This window comes from Macadamia integrifolia, chromosome 5 (genome assembly GCF_013358625.1).
Source record: "Macadamia integrifolia cultivar HAES 741 chromosome 5, SCU_Mint_v3, whole genome shotgun sequence".
Classification (NCBI taxonomy): domain Eukaryota; kingdom Viridiplantae; phylum Streptophyta; class Magnoliopsida; order Proteales; family Proteaceae; genus Macadamia; species Macadamia integrifolia.
Window position 1 is genome coordinate 12,089,072 of NC_056561.1, and position 8,205 is coordinate 12,097,276.

Sequence of the window (8,205 nt, forward strand, 5' to 3'; positions counted from 1 at the left end):
ATGGATTCCAACAACCAAGAAGTAGCAGAGGAAATTCTCCCTTTCATTCCTATCTACAAAAATGGCCGAGTCGAGCGACTCAAGGGTTCAAGCTTTGTCCCTCCATCTCTCAACGATCAACAAACTGGTGTCTCATCAAAAGACATCGTCATCTCATCGGACTACGGTGGCTTCTCTGCTAGTCTCTTCCTCCCAAAACTCAACAATCAAGATAACAAGAAGAAGCTACCTCTCCTTATCTACTTCCATGGTGGAAGCTTCTGCATTGAATACGCCTTTTCCTTCCTCGTAACACGACAACTTAATCTCCTTGCCTCCCAAGCTAACACCGTCGCCGTCTCCATCGACTACCGTCTTGCCCCAGAACACCCTCTCCCAATAGCGTACGATGACTGCTGGAATTCAATTCAATGAATTGCAGGCCATGCCGGAGTCGGAAGTGGTGGAGCCACCACAACCGCCGCCGCTGCTGCCAAACCTTGGTTGACTACTTACGTAGACTTTGATCGAATCTTTGTCGCCGATGACAGTTCTGGAGCCAACATAGCCCACAACGTGGCCATGCGTGCAGTTAAACATGGGTTGCCTCTTGGTGTTAAGATCTATGGTATTCTTCTAGTTGGCTGCTGATCCACAAAAGTGAGCAGATAGAATTTGGTGTTAGAAATTTTTAGGGTTTCATAACATATTGTAATTAGTTTCTTACATATAGACAACTAGAAAAATGATATCAAATTAAAACATAAATGATTGATTTGTACCTTTCACCCAGTATGCTGAAAATGATTAACGCCAGTCACTCCCTATTTTCCTCTCTTGTTATGGATCTTCTATAGCCCCTTAGACCTCCATAGTTCTCTCATTTTAATAGTAGAGTGGAGAAGAGTAGATAATGGTTGTAGGGACCTAAAACACAGTATTTATAATATTGTCCTGCATCCAAAATCCCAAACCATAATGGATTGGGCCAGCATATCCCTAAACTAGAGAGTGAACCGAATCGATTTATGCAACTTGATTTTCACTCATATAATCAACCCGAATAATTAATTAAGCACATAAATACAACAATCTCCCACTTGGGCTATATTAATTATAAGGATGTTTTTTAAATTGGTATGGCCATAGAATCTCATTACATTAACACTCTTACTGTGATTCAGTTGAAAAATCACTCACATCTAACAACAACAGGAGATACACCTCAATATATGATTTACAACTTTCTGTCATTACAAACAGAAATAAATTTCTCAACACAAATTTATGTGGGATATTAACATGAAAATATTGGCATATCCTCAATAACATTTTATCATTCAATGTAGGTCCTTAACTGTGATATTAACCTTTACTATGGCAAATCGTCTTTGATTTGGGTTTAATATCTAACTGTGGTTTTCTGCCTATAAACTATGACAAACATTGCCTTTGAACGATAGCAAGTATTACCTTTTAAACTGTGGTAAAATTTCCTATAACTGTGTTTTAAGTATTGTTTTATAAACTGTGGTAAAAATTATCTATAAACCATGCTCAAATAAAGTCATAAAGCAATCAACAAAGAAATTGTTGATAGAATAACTTTGCATAAGATAAATGCTAAAATCGAATGAATAACATAATTATATAATCTATTAAACTTTGCCCAAAACATAATGGCTAAAGTTTCCAAACAAATAAAATAATCAACAAGAAGCAAAGCTCCCACTAACCAATCATATCAAAAACTCAATAATACTCATGTTAGAAACATAATCTTTGAGCACTTTCACTGGAAAAGCCTTTATAAGAGGCATGCCAACATTCTGTCAGTGACTAAGAGTTATAACTGAAACTGTATCCTTATCATTTGGGACAGTGATTCATTGGTCCTCTTATTTTTTTGCATTAACTGTGAAAAGAACACCAAGATTTGAAAATTCAATCACCTATGGGCAAAAGAACTCCTAAGTTAGTATTCCTTTTTAACATATGAATACTTATTCACAAATCTTGATGACATCACCTTTGAAAAAATATCATCTTTACTGTCAAGAAATACACAATTAAATTGAATGTCCATTAACTTTGATGACATCACATTTGGGAAATGCCACCTTTACTGTTGAGGAAGACACAATCGAATTGAATATACCACTTTGGTGGATTTCACTCAATCCTATCATGTTTTCCCCAATAGAGATATATTTGTGTATAAAAACATACATTTAATTGTATCAGTAGGACAACAAAAGATACAAGAGTCACAACTGTAATTACATTTTTATCCTTTGGGCTAAGAATGTACTGGTCCCCTTATAAATCCACATTTACTGTGAAAAGAATAATAATTTTTGAGGTCCCTTCACCTTTAGGCTTAGAAACTTTAAGGTTGCTATCATTTTCTTTAATATTGATGACATCATCTTTAGCAAATTCACCTACTATGCTGCCCTGGGGAAAACCATGGAAGAATAAAATGTGCCATTTTGGTGAATTCCATCTCACCCTTTTATGGTTCCCTCGAATTTCAACACCAAATAACCCTCCTTTGTTGCGAATTGAAACCCATACCATACCTAGATACTACGGTATCGCCTGATACTATTTCAGAAAAGTCATTTCATTGTTAGGTTGCTGGTTTATTAGATTAGTAGCTGGGGATTAGAGGCCAGTGGGTTAAAAACCTTTTCTTGAATTTTCAAAGTCATTGGTGTTTAATTGATTTTCTCAATTAATGACCATAAAGGCTATCATTGGTTAGCTGCTTTTATTGTGAGGTTGAAGAAGGGGTAAAGTTCTGAAATTGTGAGCAACCCCCTAATTTACCATTATTATATAAAATTACTTATATCCTTGAATTATTTCTATTTCATAAAGTCTTTTATTCCTTCCAAAAGGTTCTTGAACTGTGCTATGAATTTACGAAATTACCATTTTTTCTTATAATTTGTTTCTTGTCATCTGAGTGGGCCCATAGGAACCTGTAATCAGGGTTTTGGAATGTGGGCTCGTAATGTAGAACTAGGATTGGCAAGGCCAACTAATCCCAATACTGGAGGATTTACTCAAAGAACATCCACAAAACAAGTACCAATAATAGTTCAGATTATCAAAAGAGTATTAAGTCTAAAACCAAGAATATCGAGTCCAACAGATAGGGTTAATGATCACAGATCAGTATACAGATGTAGAAAGGCTTGACTAGGATAGAGTTTAGTCTAAACCGACTTAGAATCTTAAACTACCATCAAGAGAATCAATGGAAATCAAAACAAGTCTACCGATTTCAGTTCTGGGCAGAATAGATCACTAAAAGACAAAATTATGAAGGTTTTCGGTAACTTTTCAACCACATGTAAGATGGGCCTGTAACTTGGGTCGAGTGGGGCCCCGGGTGAGGGAAAACTTTAAGCAAAAAATCAGCCCAAGTTGATGAGTGGTCTGCCTTAGTATTCAATGGATTGGTGCTCAAGTAAATCTGTAATTCCTGGGTAGATCTGAGAAGGAGAAACTGATCTAAATGCCTGTGAAAGCTCAGAGCAAGAGTAAGTATCCTGTATAACTTGAGAAGAAGACAATAGCAGTGAAAGAACCCCTCAGGCTTCACACCATAGACGGTTAGTTGGACCAACTCCACCAGCTTTGATCAAACAGAAAGAAATTTATAGCAGCAGTAGCAATGGTTTTAATTCTTCAACTCGTTGGCTTCTATGGAGCCTTGCATTGTTTGTTTCCTTTTTGGGATTCTTTCTATGTTTTTAGTATCTAACCTTTGCTATGTAAAGAGGTGTTACTGTAACCAATTGACACTTAATGAATGAATGAAATTGCAACCATTGTTGCTCTTTGATTCCTGAGAAAGGATGCTCCAACAACTGAAATAGTTGCGGGTGAGAGACCCAAGATTGAGAAAGTCCATCCCACCCACATCTATCCCATCTTGTTTTTGTTACCACTTTAATCTAACCTCATGAGTGAGTGATCAAGAGTATGTTACTAGTTTGAAGACCCTAAGACCTTCTATCAAATCAGCTTGAGGACCAGCCAAGAAGGATTGATTTCAGCAAACTGTCAGGGTTTCGACCCTTGATTGACCTTGGATAGATCTCCTAAACTAGCAGCTCTTTTGTAAGGTCCTTTGGTGGGTTTGAAAAGCCTATTAGGGGGACCACTCGACCAGCTTTGTAGCTCTTTTTGAGCAGACTACAACCAGCCACAGGTTTTCTCCCATATGGCCAGAAAACCCTAATTTATGCCTGGGTACTTCTTGCTGTGTTGTTGTACTTCTGTAAGCCAGTTGTGGACCAAACTTGGAGGACTTCTTAACCTGTTTCCAAACTACACTCGACTAAGCATGTTGGTCAATTGGACCCTTCTTTGTGAGTTATCAAATTTCTCTTAGTTCAACCCTATTTCCAGAATTAGGATAGGTAAGCACAATGCTATTTTGTTAAATCAGCACCAAAATGCTCTTTCTCCGATCATATCCAACATTTTCCTTGTGCTTAAAATCTTATCTAGTTGGCCATGACACTCCACAAACTCAATAGACTCTTCCAAACCTCTATTGGAATACAATCAGAACCTACTACTTTACCTATTTTCATCATTTTCAAGAGTTCTTTTACTTTATCCACCCTATTCTTCCGAACATATCCACGATTCGTAGAATCTTGGTGGTTATTATACATTAGTAAGATACTATTACTTGTATTATTTTCATTTAGTAAATTGTAAAAATACTTGGTCCACCTCTTTACCAAATTCCAGAAGAATACAACTACTCAGTCTTATCCCAACTAAATGGGCTGGCTACATGGATCCCATATCTCCAATCAGATTTCCAGTACAATGTGTGATCACATAATGAAATTAAGGCTCTGGTGCATTAATATCTGAAAAAAAAAAAAAATTGATCCAAAACTACATCCTCCCCTTATTAAGAAAAAATGCAGGATTTTGAAAAAGAACTTTATCCAACTAGATAAAACACATAAGATGATGAAGGATGACATTAGATTTAAAATTGTTTTCTCTATTGCTTTGACAAATCACAGCGGAACTAAATTGATAGCAAATACACCATTTATAAGGCAAATTTGCCGAATCTGTAACTAGAAAAATTGATAAATGCTTCGCTTTGTCAAGACAATGAGCACCCGCCACTTGTAACTCGCAATGAAGAAAAAAAATTTAAAGCAGTAATGCTTCTTATCGTTCAAACTAGAAAAGTTTTCAATATTCCATGTGAATTTGAAAACTTTTCTACTTTGAACGAAAAAAAGCACTGCTACTCTGATACCACTTGTTAGATATTTTTTGGGTTTCATAACACCCCCTAATTAGTTCCCATACAGACAACTAGAACACGATGTCAAATTAAAACATAAATGATTGATTTGTATCTTTCACTCAGTATGCTGAAAGGTATAAATTGTAAGATACTATTACTTGTATTATTTTCATTTTGTAAATTATAAAAACACTTAGTTCACCTCTATACCAGATTTTCAGTAGATTACAACAACTACTCAGTCTTATCCCAACTAAATGGGGCCGGTTACATGGATCATATATCTTCAATTAGATTTCTAGTACAATGTGTGATCATAGAACGAAATTAAGGCTTTGATGCATTAATATCTGAAACAAAAATTTTATCCAAAATGACATCCTCCTCTTAGTAAGAAAAAATGTAGGATTTTGAGAAAGAACTTTATCCAACTAGATAAAACACAGAAGATGACGAAGGATGATACCAGATCTAAAATTGTTTTTCTATTGCTTTGACAAATCACAGCCAATCTAAATTGACTACAAATACACCATTAGTAAGGCAAATTTTTGGAATCTGCAACTAGAAAAATCGATAAATGCTTCGCTTAGTCAAGATAATTGAGCACCCGCCACTTGTAATACCTGGTGAAGAAAAATTAGAGTAGTATTGCTTCGCGTCGTTCAAACTAAAAAAGTTTTTAATATTTCACATGAATTTGAAAACTTTTCTAATTTGAACGACAAGAAACACTACTGCTTTGACACCATTTGTTAAATACTTTTAGGATTTTATAACCGACCTTAATTAGTTCCCATATAGACAACTAGAACATGATGTCAAATTAAAACATAAATGATTGGATCAAAACATAAATGATTGATTTGTACCTTTCACCCAGTATGCTGAAAGGTACTGGGGATATTATAACTTATATTACTTTTATTTAGTAAATTATAAAAGTACTTAGTCCACCACTTTACCAGATTTTCTGTCGAATACAACAACTACTCAGCCTTATCCCAACTAAATCAGGCCGACTACCTGGAACTTGTATCTCCAACAAGATTTTTAGTATAATGTGTGATTATAGAACAAAATTAAGGCTCTCATGCATTAATATCTAAAGCAAAAATTTATCCAAAACGACATCCTCTCTCCTAAGTAAGCAAAAATGCAGGATTTTGAGAAAGAACTTTATCCAATTAGATAAAACACCGAACATGATGAATGATGATACCAGTTCTAAAATTGTTTTATCTATTGCTTTGACAAATCACAGCCAAGTTGAATTGACTACAAATACACCACTTGTAAGGCAAAATTGTCTAATCTGCAACTAGAAAAATCGATAAATGCTTCACTTTGTCAAGACAAATGAGCACCTGCCACTTATAACCCCCAACGAATAAAAAATCAAAGTATTGAAAACTTTTCTAGTTTGAACGACTAGAAACACTACTGCTCTGACACCACTTGTTAGATATTTTTAGGGCTTTATAATAGACCCTAATTAGTCCTCATACAGACAACTAGAACACAATATTAAATTAAAACATAAATGATTTGATAAAAAACATAAATAATTGATTTATACCTTTCACCCAGTATACTGAAAGGTACAAATTGTAAGATACTATTATTTGTATTATTTTTATTTAGTAAATTATAAAAATACTTAGTCCACCTCTTTACCGGATTCCCAGTAGAATACTACTCATTCTTATCCCAACTAAATGGGGCCGACTACATGGATCCCATATCTCCAATTAGATTTTCAATATAATGTGTGAACACACAACGGAATTAAGGCTCTTATACATTAATATCTGAAACAAAAATTTTATCCAAAACGATATCCTCCCCTAAGTAAACAAAAAATCCAGGATTTTGAGAAAGAAATTTATTCAACTAGATAAAATGCAGAAGATGATGAAGGATGATACCATATCTAAAATTGTTTTCTCTTTTGCTTTGACAAATCACAGCGAAGTTGAATTGCTTGCAAATACACCATTTGTAAGGCAAATTTGCCAAATCTACAACTAGAAAAATCGATAAATGTTTTGCTTTGTCAAGACAAATGAGCACTTGCCACTTGTAACCCTTGGCAAAGAAAAAATCAGAGCAGTAGTGCTTCTTGTTATTCAAACTAGAAAAGTTTTCAATATTCCATGTGAATTTGAAAACTTTTTTTGGTTGAACGACAAGAAGCACTACTGCTCTAATACCACTTGTTAGATATTTCTAGGGTTTCATAACAGACCCTAATTAGTTCACATACAAAGAACTAGAATACGATATCAAATTAAAACATAAATGATTGATTTGTACTTTTCACCTAGTATGCTGAAGACGATCGACACCAGTCACTCCCTATTTCCCTCTCTTGGTTGTGGATCTTTTACAACCCCTTAGACCTCTATAGTTCTTTCATTTTAGTAGCAAAGTGGTAGTTATTTCATTTAAGTAGTAAAATGGGGAAGAGTGAAGAATGGCTATAGGGACCCAAAACCCAATATATATATAATACTGTTATGCATCCAAAACTCTAAACCGTAATGGGTTGATCCAGCATATCCCTAAACTAGAGAGTGGACTAAACTGGTTTATGCAACTTGACTCTCACCCTTTTAATCAACTCGAATAATTAATTAAGCCCATAAATCCAACATCTAGAAGGTAGAGCAAACATGGAGAGCATGGTTCCACCGGCGTCAAGTAGCCGGGTGGGTGGTGACCTATCAGGGCGGTCTTACATTTGCAACAGTGAGGCGAGCGGCTTACCAGGTTCCGGTTCTTAGACCCGATCAGGCCCCTTTCCTCTTTTCACATTTCCTTTCTTCCAAAACCTTGCCCCCTTCTCGCTTCTAGTGATAATGAGACAAGATAATTATATTCTCTCTCTCTCTCTCTCTCTCTCTCTCTCTCTCTCTCTCTCTTAC

The 8,205-nt window shown here is 35.4% G+C and overlaps 1 pseudogene; it reads left to right on the plus strand.

The window, feature by feature from the left end:
* LOC122077885 lies at positions 1-630 on the plus strand (annotated as a pseudogene).
* The last annotated feature ends 7,575 nt before the right edge of the window (positions 631-8,205 follow it).